The sequence below is a fragment of the Aphelocoma coerulescens genome, chromosome 2, assembly GCF_041296385.1.
Source record: "Aphelocoma coerulescens isolate FSJ_1873_10779 chromosome 2, UR_Acoe_1.0, whole genome shotgun sequence".
In the NCBI taxonomy this organism is placed as follows: Eukaryota; Metazoa; Chordata; class Aves; order Passeriformes; family Corvidae; genus Aphelocoma; species Aphelocoma coerulescens.
The window spans coordinates 99,780,915-99,801,986 of NC_091015.1; positions in this window are offsets into that span (position 1 = coordinate 99,780,915).

Here is a 21,072-nt window from a genome sequence, read left to right on the forward strand (position 1 = left end):
AGAAAAAACTTTTCATTTATTATTTTCTGGTCCTTACAGCTGGTATGTAAAAAAAAATTAAAGTTGTAAGAAAAATATGGAAAGTGAATTTCTTTGGGATTTTAATTTCTCAGCTGCACTGGATTAAGAACAAAAAGGTTCTGTCAAAATTTTTAGATAATGTATTTAAAATCACATAAGAATAGAATCACTATATCACCAGTATTTTTAAGATAGGTGAGAGACTGTAGACTGAAAGATAACAAGCAACATTTCATTAAAGTCAATGAGGGTTAAACAAAGAAACACCATTAGGAAAGAGATGCCGGGATTCTCCTGCTTCCACAGAGTCTCAAACACATTTCTAACTTTGCTTTTTCTTTAGCCACTGTTTTACACACACACAAGTATTGCTTAGGGTCATGTGTTGAGTTGTATGCAAGATGAGATCCCAGAGTGATCTGTAGACTGGATTTGGTTTTTAGAGGCTGGTGAATAAAGATCTATCAAAAACTCTTACAAACAATGACAATCTAACTGTGCCAGGCACATCACAGCAAAGTGAACCTGAGACAGAGGAGGCTACAGCAGAAAATCTGTGTCCCTCATGCAGCTGAATGTAAATTGCTTTCCTCCAGGAACACATTAGAAGATGCATTTATCAAAAACCTAGGACTAAATACAAATCTTTCCAGTAAATCCACTCCCAATGTGATTAAACAAGCAAACAAACTGCTCCACTAGCCAGAAGCCAAGACCAGGAAACAGTGTTTCCTGGACTTGCAACAAACCACAGTCCTGAATTTCAGTTTAATTCAAGGGTGAAAGTGGAAGGTTAGCATAGTGGGAGACAGAAAGTTTCAGCTTTCTCTGGGGTAAGCAAAACATGGTTTTGACTAAGGAGGGTCCTAAGAGTTTCTAGTTCAAGGTCTCTTTGTTTTTGCAAAAGCAATCACATTTGAAATTTATAAACCTCTTTGTCTATGAGATAGACATAGCCAAAAATGACGATATTCACATGAAAAGCAGGAAACTCCAAGATGTTTTTCTACCTTGTGGGAATACAACCTGTCCTGCCCAGCCCTCAGCTGTTGCTGCAGGTGTGGAGGAGCACCGGATCCTTTGTGAAAGGCTGCGGAGTGCAAATCCTTACACAATTATCTCTTGCCTATCAATAGGCAAGTCCTTGGGACTTTATTCAAGTAGCACTGGCTTACCAAAAGATTCTCAGTTCTTTCCAAACTGAAAAATTCATGTCGTCATCTAGTACTGCTCCAGTCCACTGAACAGATATTTCAGTCAAATGCAAAGTAAACTAACCAAGTAAATAAAGATCCCCGGAGTTCTGAGAGTCTCCTCCTCTCACCTCACCTTCCTGCATCAGGACCAAGCACTAACAGTAGGAGAAGGGCATTGAAACAGCAGATCTTCACTTTCTCTTTATGGCTGGGATGAATAGGTTCAAACCTAGCTTTTAATTTTTTTTGTTCTCATCACAGAAGCTTGTGACAGGAGCCATGATGCCCTGGAACCTCTCTTTGCTAGCACAAGTTTTCAAACTAAAATACAGACACCGCTTTCACAGGTATACAGTTGTTATATGTGGCACATAGAGGCCAGACAGATAGGGCACGAAGAGCTTAGTGACACTCATTTGGAACACCACAAGTAATTCTTGCTGGCTTCATCAACTCACAAGCACTCTGGCTGTCACAGAAGCACAAGCTGATAAAATCTTCATGCTGTAAAGCCTTATTTCCCTATGGGTGTATTGCACACAGGTCTAGAGTAGGGTTACAGCACTGGTGTATTGCTTGAACCAACCTAATTCTCTCCCATGGATTTCCATCTTCCTCCTTTTTCACTAAGGCAAAATTAATGATTCTTAAGCTTGCCAATCCACACTCATTTGGAATGAGGTTTATTTATCCTGGCTTCGCTTTTATAGTCGTCTTTTCATAGCTCCATGGTATTCCCAAAGAGAGGAGGTTTACAGTGCATTTTAATGGAGATTTTAGAGGTTTTGCAGATTCAGAAAGGAGAATCATATCCACATACAAAAGTCAAGCTGAGAGCTGGGTGTTAGAGGGGACAGCTCTTTTGTGTGCTTGCCAGAGAATGCAACTGAGACAAAAATACCAAAAAATTCCCAAAGATTTATCAAACCAATCTGTCAGCCAGCTGAAACCTGCTGGTCACCTTCCAAGCAAGTGAAATTAAAAAAAAATCCTTATTACATCCATTGATTGATTATACATAAACATGTATGCATCTTCCCTTGGCAAGTTCCCTTCTGTTTTAAGAAACTTATGCCAGAAATGTATCTATATAACTCTCCCCCCATTCCGTTTCCAATAAAATGTTAACCCTTCAAGAATCTCTTTTTTTGATTTGTTGCATCTATTTCCTCTGTGATTAGCACAAGAATTAACTTGAATATCTTTTGGAGGCCAGGAATAAAAGCCTAGAGAGAAGCTAAAAGGATAATGTGATCTTGGTAACACACTGGAATCCTAGGTTAAAGAGATGAAAGATAACTTACAATCAGGCGAAGGAAGTATGCAGGAGACTAAGCAACCAATCTGATGAAAGTCCTTAAAGATTTCACACAAATAGCAGGAACACAGAGAATAACCCAGGAGAACAGAATAATTCTATGACTGGGACTTCATGGGGTAAATAGTTGGATAGGAGTATGAGTGTAGCAGGAAATCAAAAAGACAAAGGTGTTATATTGTATCTAAGAAACAAAGAAACAAAGTAGGAAAGAAGCAAAATACGACAGAAAGAAACATTCTCAACAGGTTGCAAACAGTTTCAAGGCTGATTTTCTAAATGAGCTTAAATAGGTAGACGATCAAATACAATGCTCTGAGGTTTTTCAGACCTTATTCAGAAGAATAAGGCAGGGAGACTAAGTATCTGACAGAAGCATCCCCAAACCAAAATCTGAGGGATATGGTGGGCATTACCTCCCCATGTACCTTCCAGATAGCCAGTATCCTAGGGTTTATCATGCCAGTGAAATTTCTGGGAAATGTTAGGTGATTTTATACTTACTTCCGATGCAGAAGAACCTACTGTGAAACAGGTAATCCAGATCTCCTTCTGGATTCCTTCATCTAAAACTTTGAAATAATTAGAAGTTGTTGTTTAAGCCAATGCTGATAAAAAGCCTTGGAATTTTAATCCATCGGCCATTTTTTCCCCTCTTATTTAGTTGTCTTTTGAAACTGGAATAGGAATCAAGTTTCCAGACACATCGGCTTCCTCTTATTGTACCTGCACTCTGGCCAGAAGACATAAATTATCATCCATGTAAAAATCTACCAGAACTGCAATATTCACTCCAAAGGTGTTATCTAACAGGTCTATGGTGGGTCACAACTCACATACACTGTTAGCAGATCCCAGTGCTAGTTTTTGAGTTGCCAATGCCATTTTCCCTAAAATCATCTCTGCTACACTCCATCCAGGCTCCCTGGTCACTTTGACCTGGAGTTCCCTTCTGTAACAAATTCCCCTGCTGCCACTCTCTATCTGTTTCTTCTCCCTTTGCAGGTTCAAGTACTTTTTTTACCCTTTCAAAAAACTTCTAGCCACCTATCATCAAAGGTGTGGTGGCATTCATTGCAAGTTCAGTGGCTATGAGGATTTGGTTCCTGTGCTGACAGTTTTACACCACCACAGAAGTTTAAGTAGTTATGAGAATCTGCTAGCAAGGTCCCATCCCAACGTTTTCTTCCCAAGAATCAGAAAATTTGGTGTTTAAAGACAGTTAAGAAAAGGGCATAGCTCCCCCATCCCAAAACTGGACCAGTAGTAAACCCATGGGATTTAGATGTGCCAAGACTGCCTCAGTTTCTGCAGGAGATAGTGTCCAAAATGAGATAAATTCTAACTTCCATAAAACACTGGTTACCACTGGGAAACAGAGTGTAACAGTTCCTAAAACCATCCAGTTGGTGTAAGGAACAGAGCTCAAAGGACACACAATAGAGAGTAATAAAATTTGAATGAACTAAAAAGGGAAAACAAACACTAAAATCAAGCAGGCAAAACACAATCTCAGTCCACCAGCTTGTCCAGCTTTTGTTTGCTGTTTCATGGAAACCTTCTCTAGAAAAGAAAACTACCAAAAGTACCACCACTACATCTTCCCCAAACCTTCAAATTCCAACCCAAAACTGTGTGTCCAAAGAAGCACATATACTCCTACCAAAAGCTCTGAGAAGACAGAACAACCCACTTCTGTTTAAAAATACTACCACCACCAAAATCAAAAAACCCAAAACAAACAACAGCAACAAACAAACAAACAAACAAACAAATACTTGCATTTGTCTGCACAAAAGAGATAAATTTAAAAAATTATTTAAAAGAAACCCAGAAGTGTTCTAGTGTCTTTCTGGCAAGTGTGGTCACTTCTCAGTCTGGGAGTCCTTTTACAGATCAAGATGATTCTCATCAGAAACAACACAAACAATATAAGGAAAGAAAATCTGTAAACCCTTGTTTTCTGCAGCAGTAAGACTCTTCTCTTCCACCCTGCAGTGCACTTTGTTTTTTCCAGGAACTTCATGCGGGTCAGACATGGCCCCAGATGAAAATTCCCCACACAGTTACGCTAGCAGCAGTAATTTACAACCACCTCCATTATATATAACTCTCAAAATGAAAAGGAAGGTTGAGCTGACAGTTAATCTTCAAGCAATTTGGCAGCCATATGGAAGGTATTATAAACTTGAAATCACTCTTATTTGTTCTTGATGTCTTTGTTTCATTCTTTTCAAAGTTTAACATTAAAATCTATTACAGTTTTGAAGCAAGAAGAAGCCATCACACCTAATTTAAAGCCCGTGTGCTCCCACAAATAGCAGGTATTACGACTAGGCAAATACAAATTAATCCTACTGCACAAGTGAAAAATAGCTGATATGTGCTTTTTCCATCCCATGCATTGCCAAGTTTGTAAAAGAACAATTCAAGCAGAAACAGATGCAGCAGCTAAAAAAAGCAGTTGTATTGGAAAGCACTTTTATGTGAACAATGCAACACAACCCCAAACCTTCATCAAATCTTTTCTGGGTACTCCTTTGCTTGCTTCTGTTCATCATTTATCTACTTAAATTTTTTTAAAAATGAAGATAAAATTAATAGCTCAAACGGAGAGGGAGACTGATGAAAAGAAAGGTGGCAAGTGAGAGAGAGATTGAGGAAGAGGAAAGTGGTGTCCAATAAATAGGCTTACGGGCTCTAAGAACTTCACATCAATAACTGTCAGAGTACTGAGCTAAAAATTATCACTCTAATACACTATGGGAAAGCAGCTAATAAACTGATGAGGCCAAGATTGAAAGCAGTTGCAGGGAATGCACATTAAGCCTGGCTGAAGATACAAAGGATCCCTGCCCTGGTGCCAAAACCACATGAATCTAACGACATATTCAGTTTATATGAGGACATATGACTCAAGAATGCCTCCTAGCAAGGAACTTCTGCCAAGCTGTTCTCTAGTCACACTGGTGACAGGATTTGCTATTAGTATCAAAACTGCACTTGAAAAAAATTTTTTGCTCTTAGCTTTATTTAAGCACACAGTTTCCTGTAGGTGAATAAAGGAACTATTCACTTACAACAGTTGTGGAATTTATTCACTATCTATAGACAAGTAAAAGCAAATAAAATATTCTTAAAAGCTAAGTATGCCAGGAAGGGTTTTGTTAGTGGGCCCATAACAAGGATTGACACAGACATCAGTTACATAGGGAATTTTGCAAAGCTGAAAACTAAGTAACAAATTATCCACCACCACGCATCTCCCTTAGCCAGTGAAAATAAAGTGACAGACTGTAACAGGATGAACTGGCAAGATGATCAACATTTTCCCTCAGTGTGCCTCTGCTCAAGTATATTATTTATCTGTGTAATGGGACAAATTTCATTTTGAAGTAACAATTTAACAATGGTAATAAGAATTTACAGCGTTAGCCCCAGTAAAATCAACTGTCAATAACACTGAGAGAGAAATGCTTGCCGTGTAAGCAATTTCTCATTCATCACCATGAACTTGGTCAAGTTGATACAACTGGAGCTGGCAATGACTTTTATTTAGCTGGGAAAAAGCAGCAGCTCCTTTGTCTTCGGGAAATCTGACAAAGACCAAGACCTCCATGGCAAGACAGATCCCAGAAATCAGTGTCCACAGCTTACACTGAGATCTGCCAGCATACTGCAGCAAGTTCCCAGTGTCTGCACACGGCTGCCAAGACTTTCTGGGGATACAGCAAGTTACTCCTGTAATTCACACCTGAAATATGCCTCATTGCCTACAAACATTTCAGGAATGGTATACCTCTGGATATCCCCTCCATCATCAGGGAGAACTAACTGCCACAGATTCCAGGGAAGGTAGTTTAGGTAGGCACTACTGCAGCTAAGCTCAGAATTGCCATAATCACTTCCTGGGGGCTGCAACTACCTTGAAAAACAAGTAGTGAGGAAAAATACATCCCCACACTCATGAAACAGATTGAAATGAGCAATAGGGAAGTTAGGAGATGGAATCACAATTGGGTGGCTGCAAGAGATCTTGTCCTCTTCCTATTTTACCTCTCCCTAGTTTTCCATTTCCCACTAAGGAACACCTCAAGCTACTTGTGTTGTCACTAAGCAGAAATTTACAGCTGGGTGTATTTCAATAACTTTTCTCGGGTTTCAGCTCATTTTCAAAGAGTCCTGAGCTACAGAGAATCAGGAATTATACACAACTAGAGAAGCCATCCTATGCAAATGGGAACTTCTCCAGAGTAGTAAAGACAGATGAAGGCAGTAAGTACTACAGTTATCCCAGGTTATGGCACTCAAAACTCTCACTCAGGGCCCTCAGATGGCATCCTTGTGGCACAGTAACTTTAAAACTGTCTCTCACTGACTAAAACCAATATGACCTACAATGTGACAAGTTGAACCCAGCCCAACAGACAGCAATAGGACAATGTCCCTGCTCAGAATAAGTAATTCTTCAGCAGCGAGCCAGCTGCATGGATAGCTTGGCCTAGGCAGGGTTTTCCCTGAGGGCTGATCTCAGCAGTTGAGACTGATGCAAAGAAAGCATTCAGTAATTCCTCCTCCTCTCTTTCTTCTGTCACCAGGACATCCATCTGATTCAGCAGTGACCCCACATTTTCCTTAAGCTTCCTTTTGCTGCTGATGCACTTGTAGAAGCCTTTCTTGTTGTCCTGGATATCCCCTGACAGATTCAATTCCAAGTGACTCTTGGCCTTCCTCATCACATCCCTGCATACACTGACAATGCTTTCGTAATCCTCCCACGTGGTCTGTCCTTTTTCAAGATCCCATCAATTTCTTTCTCCTGTTTGAGGTTTGCTAGAAGATCGCTGCTCATTCATGCAGGTCTCCTGCCCCCTTTGCTTTATTTCTTGATCATGTGAATGCACAGATCTTAAGCTTGGAGAAATCAATGTTTGAATATTGACCATTTCTCTTGGACTACCTTCTGTTCTAGAGCCCTAACCCATGGGATTCCTCTAAGCAGTCTTAGAAAAGGCTGAAGTTGGCTGTCTGAAAGTTCAGGGTTCTAGTTCTGCTTACTGCTTGGCTTCCTCTGTGCAGGATCCTGAGTTCCATCATCTCACGGTCACTACAGCCAAGGCTGCCCCCAACCTTCACATCTTCACCCAGATGCTCCTCGTTTTGTAGTACAAGGTCCAACAACACACCTTTCTTCATCGTCTCCTCCACCACTTGCATCAAAAATTTTTCATCAGTGATCTGCAGGAACTTCCTGGACTGTTTGTGCCGGGACATTTTGTCTCCCAATGAATATCAGCGTGGTTGAAGTCCCCCAGGAGAACCAGGGCCTGTGACTGTGAAGCTACATCTAACTGCTTAGAAAGCCTCATCAACTTTCTCCTCCTGATCAGAGAGATCCATATGTTACTACATGTGTCCCAGAAGCCACAGTGTAGGAGTGAACAAAGGTGTGCAGTTCTCAAGTTCTTCAGTTTCAGACTTTTAGTTTAAACTTTAAAACTGAAGAAAGGGTTAGGACATCTACAGATGGGAAAAACTGTGAAAATACAAGTGCACTACCAAAGAAACAAGGTATTTAAAAAATAATTTAAAATTATCCCTAATACAAAGTTACTTCTGCCACTGGCCATATGCTATCTAAAATTACCATTCACATTTGCAAAGCTGTCACCCATACAACTCTTTCTCTTAAAACTACCTTGTAATATTTCTTCTATTACCTTGCCGTAGTTAATGCACATCAGCTTCCTAAAAAGTTATTCAGGAATGTCAGGCTTATACTCCTCAATTCTCTGGCCACTGCACCAGCACAAGGCAGAGCAGCCTGGGAATTAAACCAAACAGTTCCAGCTGTCCTCACTGCAGTATATATCAAGTAAAGACACTTCTCATTGCACAACAACAAATTGTGTTTGTAAATACAGTACTCCCTCCACTTGTGCTCCATCTGAGGAGTCTTCAGACGCAGCTACAATTCCCAAAATTGTTTGCAAGGCCTCTCCTGAGCCTTGGTGTGGTTATTTACACTTCACTGCTCACATAAACCAGCCCAGTCACATTATTCCTTCAGGGAAAGCAAAGCTTTCATAAACCACACCATAAACCAAATGTCCATCGTGTAATAGTTTTAAATGAAACTAAATCCAATTGTCACCAAAGAATGTGAAGAGGAAAACACAAAAAACCCTCAAAACCAGAAACAATTCTCTGAAAGATCTCTAAATTTCCTTTTGTAAATGCAGAAGGTGGTGGGTTTTTTCTAAAGAAAAACCCATCTATCTGAACTCAGGATAATTCTGAGTCTCATTGCTGCCATCACAGCTGTACCAGTCCTATGTTACCTCTGAGATTTAGAGAAAGCAGCACTGAAACTGTCAAAGAAATTGTTTTAGTCAAAAGCTCCTGGGATCCTATGCTGGTTTTGGCTGGGGTAGAGTTAATTTTCTTCACAGTGGCTGGTATGGGGCTGTGTTTTGGATTTGTGCTGAGTGCAGGGTTGACAATACAGAGATGTTTTTGTTATGGCTGAGCAGAGCTTACACAGAGCCAAGGCCTCTTCTGCTTTTGGTACTGCCACACTGGGGAGGAGGCTGGGAGTGCTTGGGAGATTGGGAGGAGAAACAGCCAGGACAGATGACCCAAACTTACCAATGGGATATTCCAGATCATATGGCACCATGTTCAGTATATAAAGGGGGGGAAGAAGGAGGAAGGGTTGGGGAGGATATTTGGAGTGATGGTGCTTGTCTTCCCACAAGCCCTTATGCATGATGGGGCCCTGCTCTCCTGGAGATGGCTGAACACCAGCCTGCCCATGGGAAGCAGTGAATTAATTCCTTGTTTTCATTTGCTTCTGTGTGTGGCTTTTTCTTTTCCTATTAAACTGTCATTATCTCAACCCACGAGTTTTTTAGCTTTTATCCTTCCAATTCTCTCCACAATCCCACTGTTGGAGGAGAGAGTGAGTGGCTGCATAGGGCTTGGTGCCTGGCTGGGGTTAAACCACAATGGATCCCAAAGAACATTTAACCATTAAAGAGTACATATACCTGTTTTTTAATGTTTCCATTGAAAACCCCACAAAATTTCTGGTATACCCTTTGGCTGTTTATTTATTTCTCTCTGAAGCCAGTTAGACACTGCAGCTAATTTCCTCTTTCCATGTACAGTAGTAACAGTACTTCAGTACATCAACTTCTTATCACCATCTGCTGTAAAATAGATAACGGATCACAGCTTCAGGAGTCACTGTGTCTAGGAAGAGTTAATATATCCAGCATTCTCTGCTGTCTTTGGCTGGCTTTTTATCTTTTCCTGCCCATTCTCTGAACTTCCTTTGTAATGCTGACCAGGTGAACTGAGATACCCAGATCCATTTTCCAGTTCATACTGTTGAAAAATTATGGACCAGGAGTTCACTCAAGTAATAAATACAGAGGAAAGTCTGAATAACAGATTTTTTGAACAGATCCTCCCTTCTAGGGACCAGGAAAAAAAAATCTCTGATCAGTACAAGAGGTTCACCTGCCCAATAGCTCTGAGCAACCCTTATAGAGGACAGAAGTGGGACTGGACCAGAAATGGGAGTTCATAATTAACATGGCAGTAAGCAAGAAACTCAACTGTATTGAGCTACATCAGCAATTCCTACAGTAAATAAAGAAGTACAAATTGCCTGACACATTGCTAAGTAGAAACAGAATGTTATCCCAGTCTTAACACTCCAGAGAGCAAGCAGAACCCATCCTAGCCACCATACAGTTGGAAAGGGGGGCTCTATCTGCTTTCCTACTCCATGCCTCTCCAGAGGCAGGTTATATGCCCAAAAATTATTTGTTTGAATACTCACACAGCTGTACCTTTTTGCAACCAAAGCCATAGGTGGAGTTAGAGAAAACTGAGAGAGGGAAGTCCCACCCTCTTTCTCTCTTCATTTTGAAGATTCTGAAGCCAGAATCTTCAAAAATTTGGCCATCTACCCTGAACTAGCCTTGCTGCTTTGAAATCCACATGGAAAACTAGAGGAAAAAAAGTCTCGCTTCCATTCCTGTCCTTATTTCTCACTCTCACTTACCCACCCTCCATAATCCCCCCCAACATATGACATGAAAAAGAAATTTCACCGTGCTTTGAAAGAATATGGTACTGGAAAATCTCAGGTTTAAACTGGACCACAAGGACAAGAGACCCACATGAATGGCAGCTAAACTAGAGGGCTGTTTTCTTACATAGTGATGTTAACTGGACAGTTTGTGGCAGAGTGAGAGACTGGATCAAATCCAAGGTATTGGGAAAAAAAGCTCCAGAAGAGTAAAGATGATGGTCCAGTGGGACTAACTTAAGGTTTAGGCAATTTAAGAGGTGCATATTGAAGATAAAATATGGAAAGGAACCATAAAAATCGTTCTATTCAGCCTTGACTTAATTGTTTTAAAATTCTTTGTGGGCTAGACCAGACTGGCTAAACTGTTTCACCAGGGTCTTAATTTGCATAAGAGCATCTGACAATGTAAAAAAAAATGGCTTTCAGGGCTAAGACCAGGAAGAATTACAGAATTCTAGCAAGGGAAAGGCCATATGTCACAAGCCTAGAAGAGATTAGAGCGAAGAGCCACTTTCAGACATGTAATAATTCTAGTCTGCTAATGTTTGGAGCACTTACCTTAGCCACACAAGCAACCTGAGCAAGTAAGCTGAATGCTGCAGTGGATGCATGGGAAGCATGCTACATTTCCAGCAATGCCCACATGCCCACACACCATCTTTAGGGCAGTGCATACAGTGAGAGAGCAGCTGGGAAAATACTCAGAACCATGGCAAGTTTCCTTGCAAGTGAAAAGCAGAATACAAGTTGAAAGAGATGAAGAGCTGAACTTTCCACAGGCCCCAGTTACAGTGAAAGTTCAATTTCCTTTTTCTTGTCCTTTTTCTTCAGTTCCCTCATTCCTCTTCTTTTGGACATCTGCCTTAGACATCTGGAATCAACTGAGATGATGCACATGGGAGGACATCTATTTCTCTTGCTTTCTATAGAGAATATAAACACACTGTTTTCAGAAGAATGAGGACTTTGAAAGGCTGAACAATTCCAGCAAGTTCTCTAAGAGCTTAAGTCTTCAATGTTATCAGTGACATTAACTACTAAAATGCCAGGAGCTGATCGTATTAATGACAATTTTTTTTCTGCATAACATTTCAAGAGTTCTTAGGTGGTTGCTTTCCAATACAGTGTAGATAATATTGAGGTTAAAAATGGATTTTAAGAAAATTAAAAACTTGGAGAAACTAATAATTTAAGTAGTTGTCTAGCTGACTTAAATAAGTTGTGTGCCAGTTAATACATTCAGGTCTCTCTTTTTAGCACAGAAGGTGGCACTTGTTTTGTGTCTATTGGGCATTAAGGCCATGTAAAAACTAGGCTGACACATCAGAGTGTGCACAGCTTAGCATCAAACATGTTGATCAGATAATATCATTTACAAGCGTCGTGCGATAGCCCAGGTAACAGCACCAGGGCTGCTTGCAAACAGAATAAAGTACCCTGAATATGCCACGGAGATAAACAACCAGGCAATTTTTTACACCTATTTATAAAGTAGATTATTTGTGAAGCTAAAGAAAAAAAGAGGAAGAGGTAGAGCTTTTGGACATTTTCCCTTTCTCCTTTCTGCTCCAATCCTGCAACCCACAATCATCTGTACCTGTCATTCACTGGCTCCTGAGGAGTCAGGAAGATAAAAGTGTGATAAAATAGTGGACTGCTATCACTCTCTGCTTTGTGTTAGCATGGTTACTTGTGTTAGCATGGTTACTTCTCTGAATTTGACAAGTCAGTTTGTGTCTCATCCTGTTTCTACTGAGCAGAGACATTAAGTGCTCGTTTTCATGTGACTTTTCAGAGGGTGGAACTAATCACTTCTAACTTTATCCTCTTGGCAACCACACCAGTACAGGCTGCACTATTACACTACAATGCAATAGACTGTTAGCTATATTTACTCTAAATAGGCCTATATGTATGATGAATCTCTGGTACAGCATGACAGCAGAAATTCATAGCTCAGAGACAGAGAATGGGCAAATTCTCCTCCCTCACTCTTTGTTTCCACAGCTATGGACTTTGCCTCAAATCCTCTACAAGTTCATAGTTTAGACTGGGATTTGAATAGCATGCTGACGTATTGTTGTTTAAAATACACACAAGCTTTTAAAAGCTTAAAAGTTGCACTGAAAAAGACAAACTGCAAATTCCCGTTCCCATCTCCTGACCCCTTGCAATGAAGGATCCTAAAAAATTGTTTCTTCTCCCTCTGTGGGAGACTCATTGTGCCTTTCTCAGTTCATTCTCATGCTGTTCATTTACTCAAAGGATCAGATTGCCAGGGAGAGGGAAGAACCTCCAGGTACATTTTTCTCAACATTACTCTATTTCAACATATACAATAGAAAACATCAGACTGGCACTGCTGCTACTTCCCTTACAAGGCTGACTTCCTGAATACAGCATTCCAGGTTTAGTCATATACATTTAGTGATACACATATTGATGGTCACATGTAGTTCTCATCAAAACAGAAACCAGAAGTTTTCTTTCTTTCTGAGTGCTCAGAGAAATCATGCAAAAAAAAAAAAAAATAAAGGAAAGTAAGAAAAAGACGGTTTACTGGAAATCCACCTTCATGACCTTTATACAGTGGGCTGCTAACGTACCAGAAATGGTCACGAGACACAGAATACCTTGCCTCCTCTAAAAAGCAAAAAAAGTTCCTCAACAAGACCCCTCGTTTGTCTGCTGGGATGCCAGCATCTGTCAGTAACACCCCTTCCTTACTTTTCTCCTTTTCACGGAACAATTTCTTGGTAAATAAATACAGAGCACTTCTGTAGAATCTGCTGGTCTTCCAGATCTAGGCTTAAAGAAAATGCAAGTGATCTGGAGTTCTACATTTTACAGCATGAAATACTTCTTCGGTCTGACTAAAGCTGTGATCTTTTTCTTAGACCATATGACTTTTATAGTCATAACCCTACCAGTGTTGAAAAGATGAAGACTGTGCAATTTTCATCCTGTGATGAGACAACGGTTGTTCTATAAAAATAAAAGTGCCAACACTGTGATGGATCTGCAGCTGAGAGCACACCCTCTGTTCCATTTTAGCTCTGGCTCTCTGTGCATATCTTTGGAAATATTCAATATCCCACTCACCTCTTCCTCTCCCCCTCTCACTTTCTGTAGTTTTTGATTAAACATGTGTTCTACACTTTCAATCTGATATCTAAATCCCATCCCTCAGTGCAGCTACACCACTATTCTATTAAAACTCTGTCTCCCAGCTCTGCATTGCTCCCTCTTCTATCAGAAAGATGTCATGGCTGCATTAAAACCTCTCCCTACAAACCCACAACTTTTCTTAGGGCCAGCTACTGCTGGATCTATCATCTAGCCAGGGAACTATCAGCTCCTCAACACTGTTAGGCAAGTAGGAGCTGGTTAGAGCAAGGCTCTTGGAAGGTCACCATAAAGATTAACAATCGGTCAGAACTATTCTGAATTATCTTGCCATTACATTCCTACTGTCTTTACAGGAAAACAGAGACCAAAGATACACACGGTAGGATTCTGAATCATCAACACAGCCTTGGTACTGTCAGAATCTCCTCAGAAGGAAACCAAGAAAGGAAAGGTAACCTCCACAAGGTGACTAACATCCAGCAAAGTGTAAATCCAGAGATAAGAATCCAAGATCTTTAATGGCTGGACTCAATGATGTCAGAGGTTTTTTCCTACCATAACAATTCTATATCTTTCAAAGAGGTCTCCCTGTTCAGGGCAGAGAGAGAGAAGTCATTGATTTAAATGTGGCCTCACCCAAACAAGGCATCAGCTCCAAGTCCTTGTAACTAAATGGAAGCATAAACTTTACCAAATACATCTGGACCACTACATAACAAAAAAAAAAAGGAAATCGAGTTTCTTCTGATATACAAGATACATTTAACAGTTTCCCTCTGCAGCTGTTAATGTCACTTTTCTGGTAGAAGCATTAACAATACCTCTCCCATCCCAGCCATATTCATTATTTTTCCACTGCTGTGCGTGTTTCAGTTCTTGAAAACTTATTCACCTCTTTCTTGGAGCTAATGACATTTTTTCATCACTATCCAACAATAAGAGTGCAATATTTACCACGACTTCTTTCCTACAACTTTGATATAAGCCCTGAGCGTATGAAAGCAGTGTGTATGCCACTCTGGCTCATACTGATGACCCATTTTGTTTCCACAACACATCTCCTGCTTCATCTGTAAAAACTTCCGATATTTTTCACAGTATCACATAACGCAGGTGCAACTTTATCTCAGAAATGGGAAGCTTTTGACATTTACTTTCCAGTACAGAGTTTCCACACCTTTATAACTGAACCAACTAATCTGTCAAAATATTTTGCCCCCTGCTGCTCTTCAGAACCTCTATTAATGTAACACAATTGGGCTTGGGTTTATAAGAATTTAGTAATCAAAAATGTATTCCAAATAGTTACAGCTGCAAGAAATGTCAATTAACTAACTTTGACATGTAACACAAAAACCCACTTAGGCACAAATACAAAATATCTTCAGTGGTCTAGTGGCCTCTCCTCCCACCTTCCCCTTTTTGCTGCTCTGGAAGAGGAGCAGGCACCCCCAGAACTGTGTCTGGAAATACAGAAGCAACTGCAATGCCTATCAATGAGTTAACCACACACGAAGCTCTCCCACAGCAGCGCAGCACCAGAATCAATCATCAGTGAAGATTAAGAACTGGGTCTCACAAGTGCCTCCTGTTACTCTAATCTTTTACTGCTGGCTCTTTACTCTCCCTGTTAGCTGGAGGCATCAGTTTCCTTTTCCTTTGGGTCAATACTTCATCTCTTCGACAGGCTGTGCAACTACAGTGTGGGAGGCCCAGCATGTGTGTGACTGCCCTGCTCAAATAGGCTCCAACCTCCACTTTCTAGTCAGGGCCTGAGGGGACTTTATGGCCCTGGGCAACCTGGATGGGGACTCCCATCTACCACTTGCCATGGGTCCTGGGGCTGCAGCTCAGGTCAGGGTGCACTGTCCAGCTCTGCCCTATATCACACTCTCATGGTGGGCAGCTTGTCTCCAGCCTGCCCCTGGGGTCTTTCTCCTCAACAAACCTTGGACTCAGTGCTGGGGGTTCAACTATAGGCCTGTCTCCTGCTGCTCCCAGCTGGACACCGGCCATGTCAGAATTGTCACTGAATCCTGTCATCTGCCTGCCTGCTTCAGACACCGGGAACAGCACCCCATCTATAAGGGCATGGCCTGTGATGGGGTCACCCTCTCTCTCAGCTCAGCCCACCACACAGAGCAGCCCTGCTGACATGAGAGGGAGGGTGTGAATCAAACAGCAGAGATTATAAAGATGAAGAAAAATTGGCAAAAGAGTGTCTCAGCCTCCAGTGTGTTCTCTCTCCCAGGACTAGCACTGTACCTTTGAGCCAAGCATCTGTTAGTTCCTGCCTAGTCCAAGAAAACTGGCAAACCCAAATCCTGCCATAACTCAGAGGCTAATGAATCCTCTAGCACTTGCTGCTGCCAGAACTCAGGACTGCCTGCCCTCTGAAGTGTTATTTTTTCCTCTAGTGCTAGATCACCCTGGAATGGATTGTTCTGCTTAGATTAACCACAGGATTGCTCATGCTGTAAATTAAAGATTCCTTTCTGTAGCTTTGCATTTTCTGGTCTTTGTGCCACAAATCTCTCTAGCTGTGTTGTTTATATACCTGGCACTTGGCAAATCATTTTCCTAGAAACATATTTCTATAGCTACAGCTGTGTCCATAACTAACTTGCTGTCACAGCTTGTGTCTGTAATCCTTCTATGTTCTTTTGCTGCTAGCACAATGCTGTCAAATGGCTACCTCTCTCTTCTGATGAGCTCCACAAGCAAACAGCAAGAAACTTTTAAAAACTTCTATCCTCAAACTCTCTAATTCCACTATCTGGTTATAAGGCCTGGTATCTAGCAGAACAATCCTAGATTCCTACCCATCTGCATAAGATATATTGAACACATCAGATCCACAGTTCCAGTGGCTGTCCCTTTTTCTTCTCATTTTTGCAAGCAGGGCCATGACAAATCCTTGTCTCTCCAGCAGTAAAATGACTTTCCTGTAACAGGCAACAAAATCAAGGGTTGATTACTTTCTCTCATACTGAAGCTTTCTCCCTTCTGGCGGTGGATCTTTTTGTTCTCTTTTTTATTTTGTCTTTGGATTGCAGTCAGGACTTCTAACAGCACAAAAAGATGAATTAAATCAGTCATAACAGCCCTGCTAGCCAGAGCACCAACACCATACTTGACCTTTATTTCAATAGGAAAGCAGTTAAATAAATGTTTTATTTTTTCCCCCAGAACTCTGCAATGCAACTCTGAGCAAAATTAAATAACTTGCTTTTGCTACAATTTCAACTACTCTATTAAGTGAAAAGTGGTGCATGGTCTTTCTAACTGCTCACTCCGAAAGCGCAACACAAGCTCCACAGCACCTCTTACTTTTATACAGAACATCCTCCTGTCAGTGGGCAATCTCATTTAAGATGTGTAACAAGTGTGCTGACAGCCCCACCACACACTCTTGAGTTAATCCATCTAAAGACTCACAGCTGGAGCAGGCTATGTACTCACAAACATAATCATAGGAGAACATCTTCACAGAAAGATAACCATGCCAAGGAAATGTTCTAGAGACCATCTGCCCTCTGACCCTTGCTAGATGAACTTAGCTCATGTTTTATTTCTGATCGCATGGCATCACGACAAGAGCTACAGTATGAATATGGAAAAGATTTCCTGAGATTTCCATCATCCAGAATGCTTTTCATGACATGAAAATGACAGGGCTTGTCAGCACCTCCAACCAACCTGCACCAACTCTCTCTCTGTCACCTAAAAGCAAGCCAGAATATAACCCAAAGAAATGACAACCAGTTGTCTAAGGATGTGGTCTGCAGAGCAGCCATGATAAAAAAGCACAAGCCAAGGGGAGGAAAGAAGCTATTAAATAGCTGAGAGATGACACATTTCCTCATTAGTCCAGCAGACAGCTTATCAACGGGTATTACCTTACACTTCAGCATGATTCGTGAGAGCAAGGAGTGGAGCTGCACAGGATGAAGGGGTGCCGGGGGATCTGCCATCACCATGGTGATGCAGGCATACCACTCACACCTCAGCAGCATTGGTCTCCCTTATCTTGACAGAACCCAGCAAGACTTCTTTTTTTTTCTCCCCCCTAACAGATTGCGATTCAATCACTGCACAGAAGCAAGAGAAAATTTTCCCTTTACTCTTCAGCTGATGTTATGCCCTGAATGGCTTTTATACTGCATGAAGTACATGGGAATTAGCCACCAGGGCAGAGGCATGCAGGCACCCCCACCCCTCCACCCTAAGCACTGCTCTGGAGAACAACTGGCAGAGATCAAACCTGTCTTAAGCACTTGCCTAGAGAAGAAATGCATGCAGACCATAAGCAGTCTGTGACATACTAAGAGGTGATTTGCTACCAGACAGCGCAGGAAAATGCATGGCTATACCTTGTAAAGAAAACTCAAGTATGTATAGAAATAATAAGCACTGAAAGAGTGGATGTCTTTCCAATGGCAAGGCTTGGCACCTCGAGTCAATGAAGAGCCAATGGAAGTGGGTACACCTGCCACAGGGATGACTCAGCACTACACCAGTGCACCCTGGTTCCATCTCTGAGGTCACCTCAATGGCATCACAGGAGCGACTGGCTGGCTCCTTACCAGCAGTTCAGCCTAAGCACCCAGCATTAGCTGGGAGAAGGCAAACTCTGGACTTCTTGCTGGCTCACCTGCAATATCTCCCAAAAACAAACAGTTATTTTGTTGACTGTCAAGGGTCATGTGGTCCCTTCTTTCCCACACCTTCTTGTGAAGAGGTGCCATCTCTTCAGCACTGAGGGCTGAAGGATTGGGGTGAAGAGAGGGCCTGCCTTCTGTCAAACTGATGCCTTCCCCATGTGGCAAGGGACATTCCCATCAGCTGTCATGCCTTCCCCAGATGGGAAGGGACATCCATAACCATTAAGAAAGTGACCTGTCCAACCACCACCCAACTCTTGACTTCAAACCAGCATCAGCCCCACCACTGCCCTGAGTCACCCCACCACCAGCAGCATCCCCACAGTTGGAATTTGTCCTGCTGAGCACACAGCAGTGCTCCTACAGCCGTCCCCTTCTCCTGTCCATGCTCACCCACCTGGTCACTGGGGGCTGCCATGAGCGCTGCTGGAGTCAGAGCAAGTGGCAGTCACTGCTCTCCCCTGATCCCACTAGGACAGTCACCTCATCAAATCAAGGCACATGCTTTTCCCAGCAAAACTTGTCCTTAGTGAAGTTGTACTGTCTGGTCACTGTCATCTTGTCCTTCACATGCCTCCAAGACATCTTCTGGCACATATTGTCCCTATTCTTCCCAGAGAATGAAGGAGGGGTGATCAGCTGGTTGCTTCTGGGGTCCTCTTATTTGACTGTTTTGAAGATGGGCCCAATGCCTGTCTTTTTCAAGTGCTCATGAGCTTTCCTTCACTGTCATGACCTGTAAGGTGACAGCCAGTAGCCCTCACAGTGACTTCCACCAACTCCACCAGCAGCCTGGAATGCAGCTCCCTTTCATCACCTGGATTTGTGGATGCGCGTTTGGCTTAGCCAGTCCCTAACTGCACCTTCTGTAGGCAATGCTTCATATCATGGGCACTGCTAGTAGGCTTGGCAACTGAGAGGCCTGGGGACACAAGTTACTCCTGGGAATTGAGGGAAAGCATTATTCTGCAGTTTATTGATCTGGTTTCTTCCTCCTGATGACTCTCACCACCTTATATATGCTGCTGCAATTTCCTCCATTTCTTCTGACCAGACTGCAAACAGAGCAAGACATATCTTACAGAACTGCTAGTTTAAATAACTATTTCTATATTGAACTTCTAGACATTGAAACTGTTTTCTTCACCCAGTACTATGTAGAAAATCAACCTTTTTAACTTCCATAGTTTTTAACTTCCAACAGTACTTCACTGTTACTAATTTTGGTGTTCAAAACAAGAAATGCGTTGTGTTAAGAACCAATAGAGCTTGATTTCCCTCCAGCTTGCATCCCTAATCTCTTTGGTATGATACAAACCATTCTCAACTCTACTATCTCCTTCCTGAATATTAATAATCAGGAACATTTCAAAGCTGGACTGCTTTTTCTAGCTGTGCTCCTCTTACTTCGAAACAAGATAGGCATCATGTGCACAACAGTTTTTCAGCTTCACATTTATGTACATGTAAATAGCAGAATATGGACAGATCAAGGTGGGATTAACAACAGGAAAAATTTGCTTTTGGGCTCAGATGAATCAGACTTTTAGTAAGATACTGGAAGGTTCTTGCAACTAGAAAAGTTTCAAGCTCCATGTTTTTTTAGAAAAAAACATTAATTCCACATCACTTGCTTTGCCTCCCTTTTTGTCTTTCCATGCTGAAAGACAGGTGTGATGAAATTTTTATTCCCTATTCATGCATGCTGCAACAGTAGCCTTTCTGGAATTGTTCAACAGTACAGCCTCAACATTTTGAGGGGCACTGCTCTCCTAAAGTTGGCTAAATAACGGCCTTAGTTTTGGAACAACGTATTATCAGATTTCAAAGTTGCCCTCTGAATAACACAGGTTCCCACACAACAAGAAGAAAAGAGTGTTTAAAAAAACCCACCACCAACAACAAAAAAACCAAACAAAAACCCCCAAACCCAAAAAAACCCCCACTTGTCATACATGAAATCCCTAATTGTGCTTGGTCTTTGCATATTAAGTGTTTTAATTAATTAATTCTGAGTTAAATATTTTAAATGTTAAAATTAATCCATCAGCCCAGGTACAAAAATCAAGTTCCATTATCAGTGTTTTCAATTGTTCAAAGTAGTTTATTAAGAGTTGCACCCTTCCCAGTTAAAAATTCCCCAGTTAAAAATCCCAACTTATGCTCCCTTTTCAAACTTCAAACCACCTGTACACCATAAGAGTTATCTTTCCTGTGTTTACTGTATACTTTTACAAGTGTTTTAAGATGTGTTGGATGTATTTTAATTTTTTTTTAGGTGTTTTTACTTGCACGTTGGTTCCAAGGCTAACTCCAAAAACCCCAGTTCTAACAGCCAGCCTCATAGCCATTACCCTGTAGGCAAGTTCCATGGCAACCTGAATTTTAATGAAGGCATTGTAGCACCCTTATCTCAACTGATACCACCCCTCTGACAAGGATGAGCCATTGGTGGACAGAGATGATCTGTCAAAGGGAAAGCACCAATCACTTTAAACCGAAGGGGCGGGCTGGGGGCGGGCTGTGGGTGGGCTGTGGGTGGGCTGGGGCAGAGCAAAGGCACTATAAAACAACGAGACAGGCTTCAAAAAGATAGAGAGGTGGGAATGTCATCTGCGAGCTGGCTGTGGTGAACATCCG